Source organism: Ranitomeya imitator, chromosome 6 (assembly GCF_032444005.1).
Source record: "Ranitomeya imitator isolate aRanImi1 chromosome 6, aRanImi1.pri, whole genome shotgun sequence".
Classification (NCBI taxonomy): Eukaryota; Metazoa; Chordata; class Amphibia; order Anura; family Dendrobatidae; genus Ranitomeya; species Ranitomeya imitator.
Window position 1 is genome coordinate 167,329,796 of NC_091287.1, and position 25,379 is coordinate 167,355,174.

The window sequence follows — 25,379 nt, forward strand, 5'->3', positions numbered from 1 at the left end:
ATTATGGGCCCGATTCATTAAGACTGGCGTTGTACAACGGGTGTTGGCTACATTCAAGTCAATGGACCTGTCAGCACATAAGTGTGAATCCCGTTTTCCAGGGCTTCAGACATAAGCATCAACGGAGCCACCTCCAGTAGTCTAAAACACAATGTGAACATAACCTAAGAAGTGCATGCCACTTTATGAATTAGGCGCACCTTACACATGCCTCGGCCAGAGATCTCCAGTCTGGGACAGGAGTAAGTTTCTGGGGAACTTTACACCTCTAAAGTGGTCTAGATTGTCATGACTTAGACTGGCATGCTAAGCCATACTGCAGTTCCATCCACTTTGGTGAAGCTGGCCAGGGCTAGCATGAAACCACCAAGTCACAATACTTTTGACAACTTTGCAAAAATTTGGAGACTGAGATGTTTGTGGCAGAATTCGGTGAAAACATCTTTATAAGTCGGGCCCTATATCTCTGGTAGAAAATAAGTAAATTGTCCCAGACTGCAAATAGATCTCAGCTTCCAGTCACAGTGTGAAGTCACATGGAGGTGCCCTTGGCATGGCTACAGGCCTCGGTGCACCGTTCTCTCCACTTGCTTAGGTCAGGGGTGGCAGCGCGGTCTGTAGATGAGCCTCCATTATATGCGCACTGTGTCTGTGAAGGCGAGGGTGATCTGTGTGCTCTTCTGCACTGATGGCAGTAGGGATGTGTGTGCTGTCTACTGCACAGGGACAATAATCACATAATGGAGGCTTATCCTCAGACATCTGTGTCTCTGGACAAGCCAGCGCTGTCAGTCGACATAAGAGTGCTGGTAATCAAATTAAATGGGTGCAATGGCGCACCGAGACGTTTAACCATGCCAAGGGTGCACTGCGGTGTTTATTTGCATCAGAGAACCAATTTATTTCTTGGGGTAACAAAGGAACAAATTGGGGAAAACCAAGAGTGTTGTGTTTATTTTTTCTTTGCATTAAAATGAGTTTCAATCACTTGCCAGTAACAGATGATCACAAAGCTGATTAGAGCCAGGATGAGGGAGTGGATTATTACCTGTGTAATGAAGAATGTCCATACATTAATTCTGCATCCTCTATATACAGTAGGTTTGGCAAGTTGTGGATGACAAGGGACATGTTGCCTCTTGGTGACGCGTCACTTCATCAACCTCTAATACATTGTGTACACAAACATTGAGTCAGCTTACAGTCATAGAATTCTCCTTGTGCTTCTGTAATAAAACCTAGCACACTAATGTGATGTGTAGACGTATAGTATTGTGATGTCTAAGTGAATAGGGCCGAGGTAAACGGGCACAACGGCCTGGTCAAGGTTCAGATTGGGGTGGGCGTGGCTCCCGCACAGTATCTGCATTTTATATTGATTGCAACCATTTAATCGGGGTCAAATACCCCTAAATATTGGGAGAACCTGCAGCTGGCACGGTGCACTAAGAACTGTGTGCCTGCAGAGTGATGGCCGATAAGAGGAGCTCCAAGAAGACGTCGGGGGAGCCGGAGAGACTGATCCAAGATGGCGCTGGCGGGGATGAGACGCTGAAGACGGTTTTGGAGGAGGTAGAGGTGGACCCCAGGGGATCTGATGCAGCGGCTAAGCTGCCATGATTTGCCCGGCAGGTAGATGTGTTCTGGAGCCCGGCGGTGACAAATAGAAGCAAAACAAGTCTGTGCGGTATGTGGAGATGGGGGAAGAGGAGGGTGCAGAAAGTGATGGCGGGAGCGGCGTCAGTATTAGGAGGAAGATGGAGACGGTGGAGGGATAGAGAAGGGCACCAAAATGTGCATAAGTGGACTGCAAATCCCTGAGGAGCCCACTCTGAAAGATGTTTTTAAGGTGGTCCTGCATTGTCATGCCACCATTACTGATGTGGCAGCACAATTCAGGCTCATACAGGCTATGTCTAAACTGCAGCATTCAATGCATGTTACTAAGAAGAGAATGGGAGAGACTGAAAAACTTATCAGTGGTGCTGAAGAATATATAGCAAAAGCAGACAGGGCTACTAAACGCATGAGTTCTGCAATTTCTGCCATACAAGCAAAAACGGATGACCTCGAACAGGTCCAGGCTCAATAATGTACGGCTGATTGGGGTGCCTGAGAAGATGGAAGGTTCAGTGCCAACAGAGTTTTTTTGAAAAATGGTTACTAAACAATATAGGCTCTGATAAGTTGTCCCGCATGTATGCAACTGAAAGAGCACACAGTGTTCCTGCGCATCCCCTCCCCCCCTGGACACCCCCTAGACAAGTGCTGGTCAAGGTCCTGCATTACCGAGACAGATGCAATTTAGACACGCTAGAGATCCGGATCTTAAGATAAATGGCTCCAGGATCTCTATATTTCCGGACTTCTCCATGGAGGTGCAGAAACAAAGAGACAAATTTGCTAACATTAAGAGGAGGCTGAGGGAGCTTGGCGTCACCTACCCCATGTTGTACCCGGCCATATTGAGTTGTTGCTGAGGGGGCAGTACAATTTTTTTACAGAAGATCAAGAGGCACTCAGATGGCTGGACATAACCGAGCAACACCTGCAATTGGCAAAATCGAAAGACTCGGCTGGCTGACTGCGCCGCTCTTTTCCCATTTTCTCTACTTTATGAAGCGAATCATTAGCTCTTTTTCTCCCTTTTTGTTCTTTTATTCCTGGTGGGGTTTTTTTTTTTTTTTTTTTTGGGATCGTGTTTCCGGACTACGAGGGGCGAGTAATATCTGGAAGAATTGGAAACTGTTGTAATTTACCTGGCCCCAAAGCATGATGTTGCCACCCCCATGCTTCACAGTAGGTATGGTGTTCTTTGGATGCAACTCGGCATTCTGTCATCCAAACACGATGAATTTGTTTTTTACCAAACAGTTCTACTTTCATTTCTCCCAATACTCTTCTGGATAATCCAAATGCTCTCTAGCAAAAGTTAGACGGGCCCAGAAATGTATTGGCGTAAGCAGGGGGACACGTCTGGCACTGCGGGATTACTGATGGTAGCCTTTGTTACTGTGGTCCCAGCTCTATGCAGGTCATTCACTAGGTCCCCTCTTGTAGTTCTGTGGTTTTTGCTCACCGCTCTTGTGATCTTGCTCACCGCTCTTGTGATCAAAATGTGATCATTTTGACCCCATGGGGTGAGATCTTGCGTGGAACCCCAGATCGTGGGAGATTATCAGTGGTCTGGTATGTCTTCCATTTTCTTATTATTGCTCCCACAGTTAATTTCAGCACACCAAGCTGCTTGCTTGTCTCCCCAGCCTGTTGCAGGGCTACAATTTTGTTTCTGGTGTCCTTCGCCAGCTCTTTGGTCTTCACCATAGTGGAGTGTGACTGAGGTTGTGGACAGGTGTCTTTTATACTGATAAGAAGATCAAACAGGTGCCATTACTACAGGTAAAGAGTGGAGGGCAGAGGAGCCTCTAAGGCTACTTTCACACTAGCGTTGTTTGGGATACGTCGCAATGCGTCGTTTTGGAGAAAAAACGCATCCTGCAAAATTGCTTGCAGGATGCGTTTTTTCTCCATAGACTTAACATTAGCGACGCATTGTTACGCTTTGCCACACGTTGCAACCGTCGTGCGACGGTTGCGTCGTGTTGTGGCAGACCGTCGGCACCAAAAAACGTTGCATGTAATGTTTTTTGGTGCGTTGTCTGCCCCCTCCTCCCCGCAGCTCAGAATGGGGCAGCGGATGCGTTGGAAAAATGCATCCGCTGCCCCCATTGTGCGGCGCTTCCACAGTATGCGTCGGTATGTCAGCCCGACGCACTGCGACGGGCCGAGTACGACGCTAGTGTGAAAGTAGCCTTAAAGAAGAAGTTACAGGTCTGAGACACAGAAATCTTGGATGTCTTTAGGTGACCAAATACTTATTTTCCACCATAATTCGCTAAATAAATCTTACCAAATCAGACAAGGTGATTTTCTGGATTTGTTTTCTCATTTTGACTCTCATAGATTTGGCCTACCTATGATGTCACTTACAGGCACCTCTCATCTTTAACCATGTAACCTGAAGAGGGTATGTGGAAAAGTATCATCTTGATGAGAATAATCCATGCTTATATTGGTTACTTAAAGGGAACCGATCATCTTTCTGATCTGTGGCCGCAAAAGAGAAGCTGCGCACATTTTTGTGGGAACATTTAGTTTAACTTGTATATTATTTCTTGATATCCCTAGTATAGATCTGAGATAGCAGTCAATCATACAGACAGGACTGTTGATGAATCGGACCATTCACTGGACTCATGTAAACAAAAATGAAGGATGTCTGTGAATAAAATGCATGATTTAATGAAATATCCCACAAAAATGTATTTCCATCTAATGCGCTCAACCTCCTCTGTTATATCCTGCCTACAGATCCGATACCAATCTTCAACATGACCGCTTCCTTTTAGGAAGGAATAAAAGGGCCGTATAAATCAGATGGGAATCGCAACGTAATCCTCAGACGTGTATGCAGTCGCCGGCCAGTGCAAGCATTGCGTTGTGATCCCCATCTGATGTCTACAGCCATCTGCCATGGACATAAATAGCGATCTCCTTGTAGGCACCCACTACGCTCTCGTGAGAACGGACTGCTCCACTTCTAACTCCGCTCCCAGCACTGAACGGCGACCACGCTTTACAGCTCTGTGTCTAAGCCGCAGTTCACACAAGAGGCCACACTGGATATTCTCCTAAATATAGTTCTGGCCGCGATGATCTGTAAGATGTATGATGTGCTGGATGAGGACGCAGGCGACAAGAACCATTACCAGTAAGCCTTGTTTTGCTGTTTTTTCCCAGTTATAATTTTACATTATATAATTGTAAAAGGAAGAGGCGACTGGTCTTGCTGGTTCTGTGACATCCACTCCAATGTCAATAACAATGACTGAGATACTTAGTTATGATGATATCAGATGTGACTAACTGGAATGTTGTGTGTGAACACTCCCCTGCGGGTACGCTGCAGTGATGATACTGGTTGTACTGGTGCAGCCGCTCTTTTATGGAGTGCTCATTAGTTGATAAATATGTAAGCAGCGGCTGATCCTCGCTCCTAATCACAAGGTAAGTCTGGATGTCACATTTCACCCTGCATATCTGGATTGTGCGGGTGCTGTGTGCGTGTGATAAGACGCCACATGTCAGCCGTGGCTCAGCGCTATTTCTGCCTTAAACTGAGTCAACAAAATCCAGGAATAATTCAGAACATTTAAAGGGAGTGTGTCCTCACTCGGTAGGCCACGTTCACACTGTCGGGCAGACGAATAAACAAACAGAACTAATGCCCGAAATGGATCCATTGCATTTCTGATGTAAAACTGACACATAACAGAACCTGGACATACCCCGTAATTATCAATGAGGCCCATCTTCCATCTAGATTAGTTATTCAGCGGCTCTGTTTTAGACATTTGATTCCTGTTCTCTCCTTCAAAATGGAAAAATGTAATGTCTGAACACAACTGTGTGTAACCTTAGTGTAACCATCTTTAATTTTTAAATTCATAAATCAATGGTACACATAACATATTTTTACCAGACAAGTCGGCATCATTGCGTTGGGCCAATTGTTGCCATGGTGAACCAATGTAGTCATGATGACATTCAGGTCGCCATGGCTACCAAACTTGCTTACACTATGCTCAGCATGATATAGCAAGTTTGTCAGTAAAGCAGAGCAAGGCTTTGCAAGCGAACACACTGCAAAAAGTAAAAGTCCCATAGTGGGACAAAGTAAAAAAAAAAAAAAAAAAAAGGAAAAATATTTTTAAAAAATCACAAAATAATAAAACTATACTGTACCCATAAATATCTTTATGGAAAAAAAATCACTGGGGGGTGTTCTTCTCCCTGTATGAGTTGGCATCTAAAAACACCCACTTGGACTTAACAAAAATGAACTCATTAGGTGACAATACTTTGCTAATATCTCCTCAACAGAGAGGTGAAATTGTAAAAAAAAAACAAACGTATTCTGCTCTGCAGTCACTACTGTGTCACCAGTCCAACATGCAGAACTTGGGGATTGTCCTCCTAACCTAATAAACCACTAAGATTAAAGTGAAACATGCCCATGTTGCCATTCCTAGCAGTAGCGTAACTGAGAAAATAACATTTTCCTGTGTCCTCTGGTGTCCGTCTGGGACTTGTCCTGAGGGTTGGCCAGGGAACACTCACTTTTGGGCTTGATCAATCACTTGTGTTCCCCTGCATTATTTAGTAGAGGCCAGTAAAAAAGTGACTTGAGGGTTATCTGGCATGGAGACCTGGACCTCTATAGGGAGGTATTCTGGGATCAGCAAATAAAGCTGCTTCATTGTAGAAGAATGTTCTGTGTATGCAGATGTGTCCTGGTAGGAGAACCTTCCTTGTTTCCCTCCAGAGGATTAGTCTCATGTCCTGGTCACGCGGTGAGGTGCAGAGCTGATCATGACACTGTAAGGTGCTGTCCAACAATGTGAGCAGGATCAGATTATCTGCAGGAAGTACAAGAAGCTGCCATTCAGTGACAACAAGCAGAGAGCCTTTTATTTGCAGAAATGTAAAGCGTCTGTTAAATTAAAGGGAACATCTCATCTGACCCATGGTGCCCAGACTACAAACATGAATCGGAGTCTGGCTCTATTACTGCAGCCAGGCATGTCTCATGCGGAAATGTTGCAGGGTTTCAGAGAGAGCCTACTTAAATATGGCAGTTGTCGACGACTGACAGGTCAACTACAGCTTCTTCCACCCTGGTCCCCTTCACGTACAGCTTTCTCCCCATACACACAGGAAGAGGCCTATCAGTCAAGGGACGGGATCCGGAAGGCCCAACAGGGCACTGGCCCGGACTAGTTATCCTAGTCACATCACCCTCGGCTTCTGTGTAGCATGTCCTCCCTGAAACGCTGCGGGGTTTGTGATTTATACACATGAGATTACAGTATCGGAGTCAGACTCTGATGCTGCCTGTGGTCCGGACACCAGGAATCTTCTGTCAAGTTCTCTTAAAAATGCACAAACTGCCACGTAACTTTCAGAGCATAGGAAGATATAGCAAGAAATTCCCTTGTTTATTCTCCCTTACACGTCATGTCATTCTAGTTAATTGGTGACAAACAGGTTTACTTTTATGTCTGACCTTTATCCATATGGGTCCCAGTTATAGATGGATTGCAGGCACCCAGCACAGCTGGCTATGCCCCACAGAGCAGGCGTTCTGGACGCTCCACCAAGCCTAATATCTATTCACTTCTGAGCGTGTGATGTGCAGAGTTGTTGACTCTGATATTTTAACTGGACATCCACATGCTGGGTTTGGGATGGATGGACTTAGTTTTGTATTCTTACAAATGTCATGGCACTCACATGATGCAGTTTGGCAATTTTCTTGGCCGAGAGACCGTTATCGATGCGTTGAACGATGCTGTTTCTTTACTTGGGAAATCTTCATGGCTCTCCGTGATTCGAACCAGTGATCTTTTGCTTGGGAATCAACCTAATAATACACTGAGCTATTACGGGAACATGAGAACAAGTTATAAATTTGTAGTATACAGGAAGAAAAAACTTTATACCACCAGGAGCAAATCCGTAACAATGCTAGTGACATGACTAAAAATCTGCATAACTAATCATATGCTAGAGAGTTGTGAACAATATTAGAGATATAATTTCATATCAATCTTTTGCATCCTATTTGGCATAGGATTATAACAACCCCTTTTTGTGCAGCAGGGACAGGAAACCAGGTTCAGCAGGTCATCCAGCATTCTCAAAGCCTCAAGATGAAAGTTGGCACCTAACTTAGCAGCTGGTCAAGCCTCAAAAGGCTGTAAGTGACAGATCTCACACCTTGAGACAGCTAAACTCAGGGCAAAGGCTTGCTTGCAATATAGTCATGCTGAATCAAAGCTTCCAAAGAAACCTTCTAGGAACTTCTAAAAACATGATTCCATAAGCAATAGCAGAGATGCTTTATGTCCTATCTGTACATCGTGTATATTTCCGAGATCCCCAGGAAATGGCATCTTCCAGGGTCTCCATCTGTTTTAGCACCCCATGGTGGGGAGATATGTAGAATGGCTAGTAGAAGCCAAGTAGCAATGCAGTGTTTGGTCTCAACGCACTTCAGGGGCCCAGCCAGATTTGATGGTGACCAAAGCCACCTTCCTAGGACCATCCATTAAGAAGTTATGACCCACCATAAGTTTTTGAGTTTTTAGCTGCTACATGCAAGGGAAAGGGGAATTTAGGTCTGGCTCAGGTGGCAGGAGGGGAGTTACCCAAAGCTCTTGTAATGCATGGCCCATTGTTTTTTTTCCGGAGAGGTCACGATAACCTGTCGTGTTGGGAGAAGTTAAGGAACAGAGGGGAACACAATCGTCCCTTGTGGCAGTCCCTCCCCCACAAACCAGACCTGTCATCTGACTGGTAACTGACTCTTATCATCTGCCTATACTTTTGTACTACCACTATTTGTATTTGCGTATCTGACCATTGTTTATGTGGTGTTTTGTCTAGTGTGCCTTTTAAGGCAATTGAATATATAATTTAACGTTGGGCTGCTCTTTTACCTCGATCCACAAATCAACACATCTGTATTTTTGGCTGAACTTTCCATGCTACTGGGGATGGTTTCTGGCCGGATATAATCCTGTTAACGGACGGGGCTGATATCCAACAAGGAACTGGTGGCAGTCCTAACAAGCTGATCAGGCGCTGTATCACTGGTGCTAGTGAAAGGGCCTGTCAGGGTTGTGAGCGAGTGTAGTGCCACATCATCGACTGCGTGGCCCACATCCTCTCACTCCCCTTGGCCCGTGTGGACAGGGGGTGTCTGGATAAAAGATGACCTTAGGTGTCAGAATAATAAATCTGTAGTTCAGTTTATACACTGTGATTAGTGGAAGAATATTTCTCGCCAACACTTATGTTGTCATTCAGCTTCAGTATTAGTGTAACATCAGGCGATGGTATCTGAACTTCTATATACCTGTAACTTGTAGACTTGTCTCTACACTACATAAAGATCCATACACTGTCGGTGTATTAGCACATCACTGCCACACTTGACGTGCCAGGAGATCTGTCCTGCACCTGCTGTCAACCAGTCAATAGGTCTGACCTTACTGGATCCGCATGGAGCACATCAGTCAGATACAAGTATTCGCACCATGGTCCTGTAAATACACAGTGGCCTTCACCCATCAAGGTAATTTTGCCAGAGTTCTGGTGTAAATTGCTTTGAAAAGTTGTGAAGGTTTTTCACAACTCGGAGTTTTTGGTGTTTGTATGCAAGTTTCTCCCAGCTCTGCACAAATGGGCAAAACTGATGGGTGTGACGGGGTATGGTTGGGATTAGCTGTGTCTTACCTTCACCAGAAATCTATTACCAGTCAGGACTGGAGCGTGTACCTCTTAATGGATCAGTAACGCCTACCTCCACCACTCCGCCTCATCAAGACTGGTGAGAAAATCCCAGGCCAATGGGCTTATTCATCATTGCTATCTATTTCTTAGTTCATAATGGTTCATGCTATATGGTAACACTAAGGCCTTATTCATACTTACTTGTTTAAACATGTACATGGAAGAAATGACACTGGTGTCATGTGTCCGTTTTTACCATCAATGTGTTATCCGTGTCTTTCATGGATGGAGAAATAAATTACAAAACTTCTCCTATACTTTGCAATGTTACAGTACATGGCTGCCATCTTTGCGCTTTGTGTTTTTCATGGACCAGCAGACTTGTATTAACCCGTTTTCATTTGTGATGCTGAAAAAAATGGACATGTCTGAGTTTTGCACGGACACGGGGACCGAGAAAAAACCCTGCCATGTGAATAGCTCCATAGATTATGATGGGAACATGTTCCTTGGACGTCTGACCGAGACCTAAAGCTTACTAGGCAGTTCCCATGTCGGTCGGTGTAATGCATGTGTGTGCTCCAGAGAGAAGCCCTTAGTAGTCACTTTGCTGTCCTGATAGATGGGGCTTTTTGCGTGAATGACCCCCTCTTTTAGTCATGATCTTCAGAAGATTCACAACATTGTACAGAACACCTGAAGCCCTGGCTGTGGCAGTGGCTGAAGGCGCCAGTCATTGATCTCCAATCTAGTATTTCCGAATCATTTTTACACAAAGATTTAACTAAAAATTGCACTTTGTTTGGTATTTTCAGGCTCTTTGTTTTGTTGTACATTTAACTTTGATGTGGTCATAAATGAGCTGAGAGGAGGCCAGGAAAAGACGAGTTATAAACTCCCTATCAGGCCGTCGTAAAAGGCTCACTGACATATTTTCAGTTCACTCATTCTGCAGCCAGCAGAGGCTATAGATGGCAAAGGGTGCAAACATTTTATTGAGACCTAATTGCAGAAAACACTTAAATGGCTTAATACACGCATTTAAGAAGGAAATAAAATTGTCTTGTCTAACTTTAGCAATTTTTCTTTTTCTTAAATACATGTATTTGGGGCTAAAAATAATTTTTGATGTTGGGTTTAATTAAAAATGTTGCATCATTTGGCTTTTATAGTCGGTTTTTCTGCACACTCTGGTGTGGTTCTAAATCAGCTGAAGGGCGCTCTGAGAAGACCGGTTACACCCTCCATATCCTGGCTATGGGAATCTGTCAGTACGTCTCCCCCACCACCTCCCTAAATATAAGACTTATCGGCTCTTGTTTATATTGTCAGTCCGTTGCCTGAATCTTGAGAAAGCGATGATGTTACGTGCGCAGTATGCTTGTGAGGTGCAGAAGGCAGGAAGATGCACAGCGCTCAGCTCTTCCTCCGTGGGATGGGAACATTCTTCGCGCCTCCCTCTCTTATGATCGATTGATGTCAGGGCGGGCCAGGACATTGCCCGCCTGCGCGGATCAGCACCTCCCTTCCTGAGAGCCCGGTAAATATTACAGCGCAGAAGGAAGGAGACCGCTGCAGGCGTGCCATTTCCTGGACGATATCTTAGGGGTTAAAAAAAAATTGAAAACCGTTAATTTAGCTCCAAGAATGATTGGCATGGAGTTAAGCCATCCCTGTCTGGGGCTGCAGGATACCGTGGCTTTCTGGGTGCCGTTGTGCCGACGGCCGTTGATGGATTGTTGGACACGGAATATTATACGCTGCTCTCTGCAGTGTGCCGCCAGGCTGTTGGAACTCGTCTCAGTGCTATTGGATGGCATCCTAGCTGTCACTTTGTATACAACTACTATTCTTGCCTGGCACATTTCTTATATTTTTCTTTTTCTTTTTTCAAGCAGATTGCAGCCTATCTGCAGTGCACAAAATATAACATGTGCCCTGAGGGATCTATTACAGATTGCTTGGTGCCCCGTGGTTTACTGAGGTCTGCCTGTGTAAACAACCGCTGATCAGTACCCATTGCCCATGGGCGGTCGGTAATAGCCTGTGTACATAGCTGGCCCAAAGTACTATAATCTGGGACCTGTAATAGACGCCCAGAGCACATAGGCTGTTAACCCTCCATGACGAGCCTTAGATAACGCTCCTCCGGTGATCAGCAGCCTGTTTACACTCTCCACATAATCGTTGCTAGCCATGCCGGCTCCCTGTTTTCTTTCCCTGTAAGTGCAGCTTTATTTTTTGAATAAAGTATGATGTCTCCGATGGCAATGTGGTTTTGGCTTTTTCTGCAGTTCCCAGGAATAGAGCCACCCTTTGTATCTGCTATAGTCATTATTCCTGTTTACCAGTTCCTGTTAGCGGAGTATTTAAAGCCTTCCCTAAATATAGCGCCGGCCTGTGCCGCCATGGACGATGGCTCCACCTCCGCGTGTTGTGAAGGTTTTACCTTTAAGTAGAAGCGTAATAGATAGAAAATTATCTTCATAACTTTGTATGATGGAGAAAGCTGTATATTAGCCAGGAGGGCGGACAGGCCAGTGTTTGTCACCTGCTGGCTGGAGCCGGGGGCTTATGTTGTAGTACTATAAATAGGATTACACGTGACACCGCGTGCTGAAAATCCTCCCATCGATGAGTAACCCTTTGTAGTCTCTGAGCCCCCTCATACTTGGCACATGTGCTGTACATGGCTACAGGGTGCCGGATGCCACAGCTGGGTTCCCTTTTTCCCGTTCCTAGGTTGTACCCTCGGGTCCGCTAGAGGCTTTACATGTAAGCTGCACGTAAAGGTGGTCTTCTTGGTGAATTCTTGGTCAGGTTTTGCTCTTCCGTTATTCCTGCTGCTCCCACTGAGTTTGCCACTTCTGTCTTTAAAATCCTCTGTACATTCACAGCTATATGGACCTTTTTATTTGGTCGCTAATTGTATGTTTTTTTTACTAAAGGGGCGTTGCTCGTAGGATTCCCTGGGGGTGGTCTCTAGGCTGCTCTGCATTATTACCCAGTAAGCCACACCCCCTTGGTAAAAAAAAAAAACATAATTGGCGTTAATAAGTCCTATAGGTCTTCAGTTGGCCAATTTTTTAAGGGAGAAAAAAATGAATATCCGGGGATCAGTGGGAATAAAATATCAACAACTGCCCACTTTTGACATGATGGGTAATTTTTTCATAATTGATAGTACACATAAAAAGATTATTGACAAAATTGCGTATTAGAAATCTGCTTTTCTCTCAAGGACTGATGTTTTTTAGTGGTACAAATCCTTTCAGCGAATACAGATTTTTCATGTTACGGAGATTGGAGATGCCAGTTGTTGTTTCAGCCGAACTTGCAGCAGAATGGCGGTCTTCCTCTTGGGCCATGTTCACACACTCAGTATTTGGTCAGTATTTTACATCAGTATTTGTAAGCAAGAATCAGAATGTTGCCTTCCTCCTCCTTCCTCCTCTCTCGATAGAACTTTATGGGCACCAACTGTCATCTCTGATCTCTGTAAATGGGAAAGTCTTTATTTCCTATAGACAGATTTTACCTGTGAATTGCGAATAAGAGCTCTGTCCGGGAGGAGAAGGAGCAAATTTCCCATGTAAAAGATATAAAGTTTCTTATTTACATGTGTATTTGGGATTTTATGAAGAATAAATGAGTGTTATAGGCGAGCTACTACATCTATGGACCTGTGAGTGTTATAGGCGAGCTACTACTTCTATGGACCTGTGAGTGTTATAGGCGAGCTACTACTTCTATGGACCTGTGAGTGTTATAGGCGAGCTACTACTTCTATGGACCTGTGAGTGTTATAGGCGAGCTACTACTTCTATGGACCTGTGAGTGTTATAGGCGAGCTACTACTTCTATGGACCTGTGAGTGTTATAGGCGAGCTACTACTTCTATGGACCTGTGAGTGTTATAGGCGAGCTACTACTTCTATGGATCTATGAGTGTTATACGAGCTACTACTTCTATGGACCTGTGAGTGTTGTAGGCGAGCTACTACTTCTATGGACCTGTGAGTGTTATAGGCGAGCTACTACTTCTATGGACCTGTGAGTGTTGTAGGCGAGCTACTACTTCTATGGATCTATGAGTGTTATACGAGCTACTACTTCTATGGACCTGTGAGTGTTATAGGCGAGCTACTACTTCTATGGATCCGTCAGTGTTATAGGCGAGCTACTATTTCTATGGATCTATGAGTGTTATACGAGCTACTACTTCTATGGATCTATGAGTGTTGTAGGCGAGCTACTACTTCTATGGACCTGTGAGTGTTATAGGCGAGCTACTACTTCTATGGATCTATGAGTGTTATACGAGCTACTACTTCTATGGATCTATGAGTGTTATACGAGCTACTACTTCTATGGATCTATGAGTGTTGTAGGCGAGCTACTACTTCTATGGACCTGTGAGTGTTATAGGCGAGCTACTACTTCTATGGATCTATGAGTGTTATACGAGCTACTACTTCTATGGATCTATGAGTGTTATACGAGCTACTACTTCTATGGATCTATGAGTGTTATACGAGCTACTACTTCTATGGATCTATGAGTGTTGTAGGCGAGCTACTACTTCTATGGACCTGTGAGTGTTATAGGCGAGCTACTACTTCTATGGATCTATGAGTGTTATACGAGCTACTACTTCTATGGATCTATGAGTGTTATACGAGCTACTACTTCTATGGATCTATGAGTGTTGTAGGCGAGCTACTACTTCTATGGACCTGTGAGTGTTATAGGCGAGCTACTACTTCTATGGATCTATGAGTGTTATACGAGCTACTACTTCTATGGATCTATGAGTGTTATACGAGCTACTACTTCTATGGATCTATGAGTGTTGTAGGCGAGCTACTACTTCTATGGACCTGTGAGTGTTATAGGCGAGCTACTACTTTTATGGATCTATGAGTGTTATACGAGCTACTACTTCTATGGATCTATGAGTGTTGTAGGCGAGCTACTACTTCTATGGACCTGTGAGTGTTATAGGCGAGCTACTACTTCTATGGATCTATGAGTGTTATACGAGCTACTACTTCTATGGACCTGTGAGTGTTGTAGGCGAGCTACTACTTCTATGGACCTGTGAGTGTTATAGGCGAGCTACTACTTCTATGGACCTGTGAGTGTTGTAGGCGAGCTACTACTTCTATGGATCTATGAGTGTTATACGAGCTACTACTTCTATGGACCTGTGAGTGTTATAGGCGAGCTACTACTTCTATGGATCCGTCAGTGTTATAGGCGAGCTACTACTTCTATGGATCTATGAGTGTTATACGAGCTACTACTTCTATGGATCTATGAGTGTTATAGGCGAGCTACAACTTCTATGGACCCGTGAGTGTTATAGGCGAGCTACTACTTCTATGGACCTGTGAGTGTTATAGGCGAGCTACTACTTCTATGGACCCATGAGTGTAAGGCTTCTTTCACACTAGCGTCGGAATCTCCCCGTCGCAATGCGTCGGGGAGAGATTCCGTCGCTAGCGTTGGCTGCATTGCACAATGGAGGCGGCGGATGCATTTTTCCGGCGCATCCGCTGCCCCATTGTAAGGTGCGGGGAGGTGGGGGCGGAGTTCCGGCCGCGCATGCGCGCTCGGAAAAAGCGGTCCGTCAGGAACAAAAAACGTTACATGTAGCGTTTTTTGCTCCCAACGGTCCGCCAAAGCACGACGCATCCGTCGCTCGTCGGATGCGACGTGTGGCAATCCGTCGCAAATGCGTCGTCAATGCAAGTCTATGGGCAAAAAAACGCATCCTGCAAGCACTTTTGCAGGATGCGTTTTTTCTGCAAAACGACGCATTGTGACGGATTGCAGAAAACGCTAGTGTGAAAGTAGCCTTATAGGCGAGCTACTACTTTTATGGACCTGTGAGTGTTATAGGCGAGCTACTACTTCTATGGACCTAGGAGTGTTATAGGCGAGCTACTACTTCTATGGACCTGTGAGTGTTATAGGCGAGCTACTACTTCTATGGACCTGTGAGTGTTATAGGCGAGCTACAACTTCTATGGACCTGTGAGTGTTATACGAGCTACTACTTCTATGGACCTGTGAGTGTTATAGGCTAGCTACAACTTCTATGGACCTGTGAGTGTTATAGGCGAGCTACTACTTCTATGGACCTGTGAGTGTTATAGGCGAGCTACAACTTCTATGGACCTGTGAGTGTTATAGGCGAGCTACAACTTCTATGGACCTGTGAGTGTTATAGGCGAGCTACTACTTCTATGGACCTGTGAGTGTTATAGGCGAGCTACCACTTCTATGGACCTGTGAGTGTTATAGGCGAGCTACTTCTATGGACCTGTGAGTGTTATAGGCGAGCTACTACTTCTATGGATCTATGAGTGTTATAGGCGAGCTACTACTTCTATGGATCTATGAGTGTTATAGGCGAGCTACAACTTCTATGGACCCGTGAGTGTTATAGGCGAGCTACTACTTCTATGGACCTGTGAGTGTTATAGGCGAGCTACTACTTCTATGGACCTGTGAGTGTTATAGGCGAGCTACTACTTCTATGGACCTGTGAGTGTTATAGGCGAGCTACTACTTCTATGGACCTGTGAGTGTTATACGAGCTACTACTTCTATGGACCTGTGAGTGTTATACGAGCTACTACTTCTATGGACCTGTGAGTGTTATAGGCGAGCTACTACTTCTATGGACCTGTGAGTGTTATAGGCGAGCTACTACTTCTATGGACCTGTGAGTGTTGTTGCTTGCTGCCATGTTTGTGCTTGGTTTAGCCATAGAAACTATTCCTTAGCAAGCGAGTAAAACATCCAAGGGCCTTTACAAAGCCGGCAGTGGTCAAGAAACGAAACCCTTTAGTTTCCATTTCCAAGAGCTCAAGGCTGGGAAGCGTCTGTGTACAGCAGGATTAATGCAGCAGGAATATCTTTAGATCTGCAAAAAAGAGAGTTTCTCATTAGCCTGAAAAACAAAACCTGTCCCTGCGCCAAGGATGGGAATAGCTTGTCCCCCTGATCCCTGCCAGGCTCCCAGGGATGGCAGTGGGCCCAGCTATGCCGCTGTACGTCAGCTCGGGCCTGCCCTGCTCCTGGCTACACCCTTATCTGCTGCTAGCACTATATAAGCCCTGTGCACACCAGCACAAGTTTCTTTTCTCTCGTCAGCTGCTGCAGGGATTCTCGTGGTAAGACTGCTCTGTCCATGGACGTACTCTGCTCCTGGTGGCCACAATGGCTGCTGAGGACAGGATGAGCCCCTCTGGGCTGCTGGGGGGGGACATGTGTGAATTTGGCTCTTTTACATGGTTTTAGATGGAGTTTGTTTTTTAGACATGCATTCACCAGTTTCTCCATTTTTACTATTCGTAAATGACTGTGTTGGTCTCCAAGTCAGTAATTGGCGAGTTCTCCTAGTAATGGCTGTTAGACCCGTTTAGTCTCCGGTAAGGTTAGTTAATAATGTGAGTGCGGGTGTAATGAGATGATCTCTATAAGTATGTACAGAGCGGGCGATGGTACTGTATGTGGGTCACACTGCAGCCATCCCAGTGATTGTAGCATTTTTCTTATCTCTGTGGGAATGTCATTAAATGTTATTAATCATGTGGGGAAAGGTTTTGTTTTTATTTCCCATTAATGCATTGATTTGGGTCTAGATATATTTTTTGCAGTTTAGTTTCATTAAAAGTTTTGCACTGTTACTTTTACAGATTCTTTGTTTTCCTGCAGACAGACTTTAGTCTGGTCATAAATCAGCTGACAGGAGCTAATAAAAACTAGTCTCCCAAAATTAGCTCACTGATGGATTCTTAGTTAACTCATCGTGTACTGTGAGACTATAGAAGGAAAAAGGTGTAACGTTTTTAATGAAACCAAATTATAGGAATGATTTTTAGCTAAAATTTGTACATCTAAGAGAGAAAATAGTTTTCTGTGGTGAACAACCCTTTTAATGTACCATCACTGATGGTGCAGTGGGCGGTCCTATCAGTGACTACCAGCTACCTTTGTATGCACACTTATACATGGAAGGCTGTCAGTCACTGATAGGACCACCCACTGCACCATCAGTGATTGATGGCTACCTCTGTATGCACACATATACATGTAAGGCTGTCAGTCACTGATAGGACCACCCACTACACCATCAGTGATTGATGGCTACCTCTGTATGCACACATATACATGTAAGGCTGTCAGTCACTGATAGGACCACCCACTACACCATCAGTGATTGATGGCTACCTCTGTATGCACACATATACATGTAAGGCTGTCAGTCACTGATGGTGCAGTGGGCGGTCCTATCAGTGACTGATGGCTACCTCTATGCACAGATACATGGGAGGCTCTGTCACTGATAGGACCACCCACCGCACCGTCAATGATTGACAGCTACCTTTGTATGCACATTCATACATGGAAGGCTGTCAGTCACTGATAAGACCACCCACTGCACCATCAGTGATTGACAGCTACCTCTGTATGCACACTTATACATGGAAGGCTGACAGTACAGTGGCCGATCTTATCAGTGACTGACAGCCTTCCATGTATAAGTGTGCATACAGAGGTAGCTGTCAATCACTGACTTTGTAGTGGGCGGTCCTATCAGTGACTGTCAGTGATTGACAGCTACCTCTGTATGCACACTTATACATGGAAGGCTGACAGTACAGTGGCCGATCTTATCAGTGACTGACAGCCTTCCATGTATAAGTGTGCATACAGAGGTAGCTGTCAATCACTGACTGTGTAGTGGGCGGTCCTATCAGTGACTGTCAGTGATTGACAGCTACCTCTGTATGCACACTTATACATGGAAGGCTGACAGTACAGTGGCCGATCTTATCAGTGACTGACAGCCTTCCATGTATAAGTGTGCATACAGAGGTAGCTGTCAATCACTGACTTTGTAGTGGGCGGTCCTATCAGTGACTGTCAGTGATTGACAGCTACCTCTGTATGCACACTTATACATGGAAGGCTGACAGTACAGTGGCCGATCTTATCAGTGACTGACAGCCTTCCATGTATAAGTGTGCATACAGAGGTAGCTGTCAATCACTGACTGTGTAGTGGGCGGTCCTATCAGTGACTGTCAGTGATTGACAGCTACCTCTGTATGCACACTTATACATGGAAGGCTGACAGTACAGTGGCCGATCTTATCAGTGACTGACAGCCTTCCATGTATAAGTGTGCATACAGAGGTAGCTGTCAATCACTGACTGTGTAGTGGGCGGTCCTATCAGTGACTGTCAGTGATTGACAGCTACCTCTGTATGCACACTTACACATGGGAGGCTGACAGTCCCTGATAGGACCACCCAGTGGACCGAAAATCCCAGGAAGAACAGAGGTTCAAATGAAGAAACACAGATTATGCTGAATGTTTTCTCACAAGACTGTATATCGATGTACTCGGCTCCCCCTGCTCTATAGCATGGTGCCTGGAGATTGGGCTGTATTTTCATGGTGACAGGTTCCCTTTAAGGGAGGGAAACTAAAGAGAACAGTTGTATGGAAGGTCTTGGCTTGCTGTTAATCAATCTTTACCATGGTGAAGTCACCAGGTGGCACGTGTTCATATTTACCTGGATTATTGTGGCCCTGTCTGATTCCTTCTTGTTACTCGTCACTGTATTATAGGTGTAGATATGATTTCCAGTAAATCTCCACATTTCAGCACCATTTATTTTAGGTCCCAATCTCCGTGCTGATTTTAATCAAATGGCTTTGTGGGTTTGTGCTGTGATGTTCTGGTATAGAGCTCCAGATTCCCTGCTGCCATTCACTAGCCATGTTGTGTATGTCATGAGCGGGTAAGCTGCCCTGCTGGAGGACATGCCAGCCAAAATGTCATCCCATAACTATGAGAATGGATCGAGGAGAATAACTGCTCTGTATCAGAAAATATATGCCAATATGGTTCACAATATCTTACATTAAAATGGGGATAAACTTCAGTATATATAACGGTGTTCGGTGACTGCCATTCCCGGTGTGCATCCGCTATGGAGCAGTTTTGTCTTTCTGGATACCAGTCAATGATTACATAGAATAGGAGGATCCCAAGGAATGTCGCGGTCCCTGCCCCCCCGGTGTGTGAGGAGAATGGCAGAAGCACGGTTCCCAATATCCTGCGCAGGCCTTAGTTTCTTATGTCTGGTGCTGAGGCCGGAGCGCTAGGTGTTCTGGTGTGTTCTTTGGTTTTTTTTCTACGTATTCTTGGTTATTAGCATTTTGTATGATACAATCTCGGCTTTAGCTTTGGTACACAAGTCCTGTAGGCCCAGAAATTACATGTCTGTAGTGGTACAGAACCTTTTTAAGACTTAGTACACATTTTTGCTGGTCTCGTGCCTACTGACTTTTAGTCAGATTGCTATTATCCTAGTGTTTTGATTACCCAAGGGAACGCAGTCGGCAAATAAAACAATATTACTACTTGGATAGCTGGGAAAACCTGAAAATCGGTGTGTTACACAGGAACGCTCTGCATGCACAGGTCCGCCAGGATCGCACTATTAGTGGCTCAGATGGTCTGGGTTAATGTTCAGTAACCACATGTGCGTGTTCTTCTGTATGAGTGCATTAAATTGCCTACTTTACCTTATGGGGTCTGTAGACCAAACCACTCGCACATTTTGATGGTTTCAGAAGGCATTTTTCAGTGTGTCACTTTAAAGTGATTGATTGTTTTCATTAGAAACTGTGGGACAGGCAGGCTGTAGGCTATGCTGTAAAATGACAAAGCCCTACTGACCGGCGGCTGCCCCTTCCCGCTGGCCTGTAACAGGTCTGCAGATCGCCCGTCCAACAACGTGGACACACACGTGGTCTAAACCCAACCTTAGACCTCTATAAACGTTTCATGGTAATACAAGAAAATTGAGTGCTCAATAAGATACTTCAAAAAGGGAAGATAAATGGGGAGCCGTAGTATATTGGGAAGATGCTGGGCGTTCTGTGGTGGTCTGCAGTCTGTGCATTGGGGGTTAAAGTGCTGTTTTTTGGGAACTAATGTATATGATGAAGGAGATTTTACTGGGCAGGTGTTGGGATCTTGTGTGGTTTTAGTGATCCGTGTGCTGGTGGTGGCACAATTTTAGGTGCGGTGATCACGTGGCTTCAGGGACCGGTCCGGATTATGCTCTGCATTAGAAAATTACTGTATGAAATCAGATGTTCGTTGTAACAGTTTCTCCACAACTGTCTCTAACTTTATTACTAGAACTAGTGCAGAATAGACCACGTATGTGACCGGGAAACATGTTCTTTGGTGAAATTGCAATAGTGCTAAAGAAATTACACATTTAAAGGGTTTATACAATAAGTTCCCCCTATCCACTGGAAAGGGGCAAACTTCCTGATCTGTCAGGGTCTGAACTCTGGAAACCCCTCGATCCCGAGAAACACTGTAAAGAGCCCCATCTGAATGAAGCGGAGGTCAGGCTTGTGCCCCTCATTTCCACTACATTGACTCTTAGGGCTTGTTTTCACTTGCGAGGAACACGTCCGTGTCTCGCATGTGGAAACAAAGCTCTGGCGCTGGCACTGGGGAGCGGAGCATGTGGCCGCATAGCAACACATGCAGCCGCACGCTCCGCTCCGGAGTGCCAGCACCAGAGCTTCGTTTCCACATGCAAGACACGGACGTGTTCCTCGCAAGTGAAAACAAGCCCTTAATGGGAGTTCTAGCGTCACCCTGGCGCAGGGCTGTGCAGAGGGGAGAACTTTGTGAGATTTGACTTCTGTGCTTTCATTTGGGTAAAAAGAACAACTTTTACGAAGCTGTTGAGTTTCCTAGAACCAGGGTGAGAATGAGCAGTCTGCAGGATCGGTAACAACTTGCTGATCAGTGCGGGCCAGCCTTTCCAAGGGGGCCAGCCTTTCCAAGGGGGCCAGCCTTTCCAAGGGGGCCAGCCTTTCCAAGGGGGCCAGCCCGTCCAAGGGGGCCAGCCCGTCCAAGGGGGCCAGCCCGTCCAAGGGGGCCAGCCCGTCCAAGGGGGCCAGCCCGTCCAAGGGGGCCAGCCCGTCCTAGGGGGCCAGCCTGTCCTGTCGATGATCACTTTTCACAACCCCTTTAGCTCCCTGTGAAATATATAACTGTGTAACGCTGCACAAGGTCTTTCAAGGACATGGATGAGGGAAGGGAGGAGACGGCAGACCATAGCATATGCCACTGTTTACCAACTGCTAAGCTATTTTGCAACATGAAGAATGTATTCTAGACAATTATTGCTAGCATCTATGTCCTGAGTAGTGTGTGCACGCTATTTACCCTCCCGTTCTTCTTTTTTTCTGGTCTGGAGACTGAATAATATCCAGCGGGCATTCTGTATCCAGAGCTGAGGAGAATAAAGTCATACTTTCCTCCACATTAACCAGGATTATCCTTTGATTTTCCTGAAATTGAGCTAAGCTTAGATTGCTGGTTATGGGCAAGAACATATTTGTTATCTTTGTCATTTGAATGTGACGATCATAGGTGATCTGCGCCACCTTCGTGTCAATCTTACGTCGTCTTCGCCCCTTCCCCATCATTCTGTACTTTTCTTTAGATTTTGACAGTGTGTGATCAGGGCTGCGATCTCCGGCTTCTGAGGCCATCATCCTATCAGCGGAGACTCGCAGCGTGCCGTATGCAACAACCCTATTTAAGGGCTGGATATGATCTCCGCTTCAACCATCTATTAGTCCAAATGGCACCAAAAACTATTGTACCATAGGGATAATAGCCACGAAAGTACAGTTGGGAGGCCACACAAATACATTACCGGGTATGGAACAATGTTGGGAAGGTGCTGGCTTTGTTTGGGGCCTGACAGTTGGATCTACCCTGATGATTTGCTTCCCTTTATGGGGCGGCATATCCTGATGACAGATCTGCTTTAAATATCCTTTTGAGCACCTTTGTGTCAGTCATGTGCGGTATTATATATAACCACCTAATGCATGTAAACATTCCTCGCCTCATTACGTACCCACAAGCCGCTTTGTTATTGTGCGTTCATGTTTGATCAGTACAGGTAGTTCTTATCCACAGGAATATAACATGCCAGCACAAACTGTGCTCCACATCTCATATTCCTGAGCTACACAACTTGCTGTCACCATTTTGAATTCCAAAAGAAGTGCGGATAACAGAAATTGGGAAATCGTTCTGTATCTACAAAAAAAAGTCAGATGGAAACAACAAATTTTCTACCAAGGGATCCTATCGAGAACTAATAATCAGAACTCCTGATCTATTCATTCTGTTCAGTTTAGGTCATTTTGTGCAGATCGGTCTGTACTAGAGGAGTGAGCCGATTTGCCCAGAATCGACTTCGAGTTGATTTTCCAGAAATTTGTGTGTCCCTGTAAATTTGAACACTTTGTGCGAATCCGACAAAAATAAAAGAAAATGTCCCACACGATATCACACACTGCTGAAGAGTCACAGAGCGGGCTAATAATATCAGGCACTGCCAGGTGGGCTTCACCAGAAAACCCTGCAATTATTACGTCACCTTGATAGTGCAACCATATCAGAAATGTGTGTTACTGCCGGAATAAAACATGAGCGCCAGCCAAGGAATGCCATTTTAGGATTTTACATCATAGAGATAGGAGGTCAGAGCGTATAGATCATTCCACATGTGGACAGGTATAGGCAAAAATAGGATTGTGGTATACTACTGCAGTGCTGGAACACATAGAAAATGGGAGTGTTCGTCTCCATCTGTGAATAATATCCAAAGACTCCTGTAAAATAGGGAGGTGCTGGACCTGCAGAGTCAGTGTGACTGTGACTTCATTGATCTGTAAAACACTGCAGTAGCAGCACCCGAATAACAGCCTCTTTTAATCTTCACACACTTCAATTACAAGCCACGAGGACAGTTTTAACCCTAGAATGCGTGACGTCACAAATCCACACTTTTACGTAACGGGGGCAAATCATATGGAGAAATTCACATAAATAACTTTTACAAGTTTATTTCAAAATTGCATAATAAGGTATAAATAATGCACCATATTTTAATTTAAATTTTCCAGTTCACCACCTGACAGCACACTGGAGGACGTCCTTCTTATCCTTGATGGGACAGGAACACGAGAGGTTAAAAGGACCCTCCCCCTACCACCCTTCAGTGTTTTTCCTGTCCCATCAGGGATAGGAACGGACGAGAGGATCTGCCGTTCTGTGCGGGGGGGGGGGGGGGAATGTGGATCGGGGGGGCTCAGCCTCACCCTTCCCTCCTGAGACACCCGTTGGCTGACACCCGCCCGAAGGGTCCCTCAGCCTACCAGTGTAGCGCATGCTCCTGGGTTGGGGATCGCTTCCTCCTGGGGGGGGGCTCTCGATCCCTGCGTCCATCCCCTGGTGTGTGCAGGCTCAGCGGCGGCCTCTGCTGGCGTCGGCGTCTCCATGCGGCCGCTGGGGGAACCAGTTCAACGCCGCACCTTCCTCTCTTTCCGGCCGCATGTCACTTCCGGTTTGCGGCTGAGGGGGACGGACGGCGTCTCTGCTACAGGAAGTGCAGAGAAAAGAGCGGTGGAGAACGTTGGAGCGTCATTTTTTGTTTTTTTGAAGTGAGGAACAGAATAAAAAGGTATGTGCAGGGGCGGTAGTGATCTCTAGAGCAGGGGTCCCCAACTCCAGTCCTCAAGGCCCACCAACAGGTCATGTTTTCAGGATTTCCTTTGCATTGCACAGGTGATGCAATTATTACCTGGGCAAGACTAAGGAAATCCTGAAAACATGACATGTTGGTGGGCCTTGAGGACTGGAGTTGGGGACCCCTGCTCTAGAGCATCATGGAGGACGCAGCTAGAGCAGAGGGTCAGGAGTCAGCAGCACTAGTAAGTAGAGGCCATAAAAAAAAAAAACGCTAGTGTTTGCTATATATATATATATATATATATATATATGTGTATATATATGTATGTATATATATATATATATATATATATATGTGTGTATATATATGTATGTATATATATATATATATATATATATATATATATATATATATATATATATATATATATATATATATATATATATATATGTGTATATATATATATGTGTATATATATATATATATATATATATATATATATATATATATATATATATATATGTGTATATATATGTATATATATGTCTGAGAAATCGGTAGAGAAACCCAGTAGGAATAAGAAGTGTCCTATCTGTGCGGTTAAGCTAAAGGATTCCTGGCAGAAACCCCTATGTGAAGCGTGCACCTGCAAAGTCATAGGAGAGGAGCAGGCGTCTCTTATGTCTAATATGAGAGCCATGATAAGGGAGGAAGTTCAGGCTTCAGTCTCAAGTCTGGTACTCCCTCAAGTCTCACCCTCACCTTCACCTTCGGAGAGACCGAGGAAAAGACCAAGGGTCGAGTACTCTTCCATAGACTCATCATCCTGTGGGTCGGAGGTAGAGGAGGAAGATGAGAGTAGAGATCCCCCAGAGAAAGGGAGAAGATATCTGTTCTCTGCTGCGGACACTGGAGAACTGTTGGAAGCAGTGCGGCACACCATGCAGGTGGAGGAGCCGCAGCCATCTTGCTCCGTTCAGGACGAAATGTTTGGAGGCTTGCGCTCAGACATCCAAGGTGTTCCCTGTTAACTCCCATATCAGATCTATGATTCTGGAGGAATGGGAGGAAGCCGAGAAGAGACTGACTATCCCTAAGGACTTCAGACTTAGCTTGCCGTTTAACCCAGAGGAAGTCAAGGAGTGGGTTGATGTACCAAAAATTGACATACCCTTGGCTAAAGTCTCCAAAAGGACGGCGATTCCGTTTGAAGATTCGTCCAACTTGAAAGAACCCATGGACAGAAAAGCAGATGGCCTTCTTAAAAGGGCCTGGGAAAGTTCCTCGGCAATTATTGGGACTAATATTGCAGCGACATCTGTAGCCCGCTCCATGGACCTTTGGCTAGATGATCTTAAAGATCAGTTGATAGCTAAAACATCCAGAGATAATATTCTAAAATCCCTACCC

At 45.1% G+C, this 25,379-nt stretch overlaps 1 protein-coding gene across 2 annotated transcripts in view; it reads left to right on the forward strand.

Moving 5' to 3' along the window:
• NT5C3A (5'-nucleotidase, cytosolic IIIA) overlaps positions 1-25,379 on the forward strand; it is a 70,957-nt gene that overhangs the window by 22,934 nt on the left and 22,644 nt on the right. Inside the window, exon 1 of one of the 2 annotated variants that reach the window (XM_069730274.1) lies at positions 16,417-16,541. The exons of the other annotated variant lie outside the window; for it this stretch is intronic. The gene's annotated coding sequence lies outside the window, so the exon portion shown is untranslated. Of the gene's footprint in view, positions 1-16,416; positions 16,542-25,379 lie in introns of those variants that run through there. 2 annotated transcript variants of the gene reach the window in all.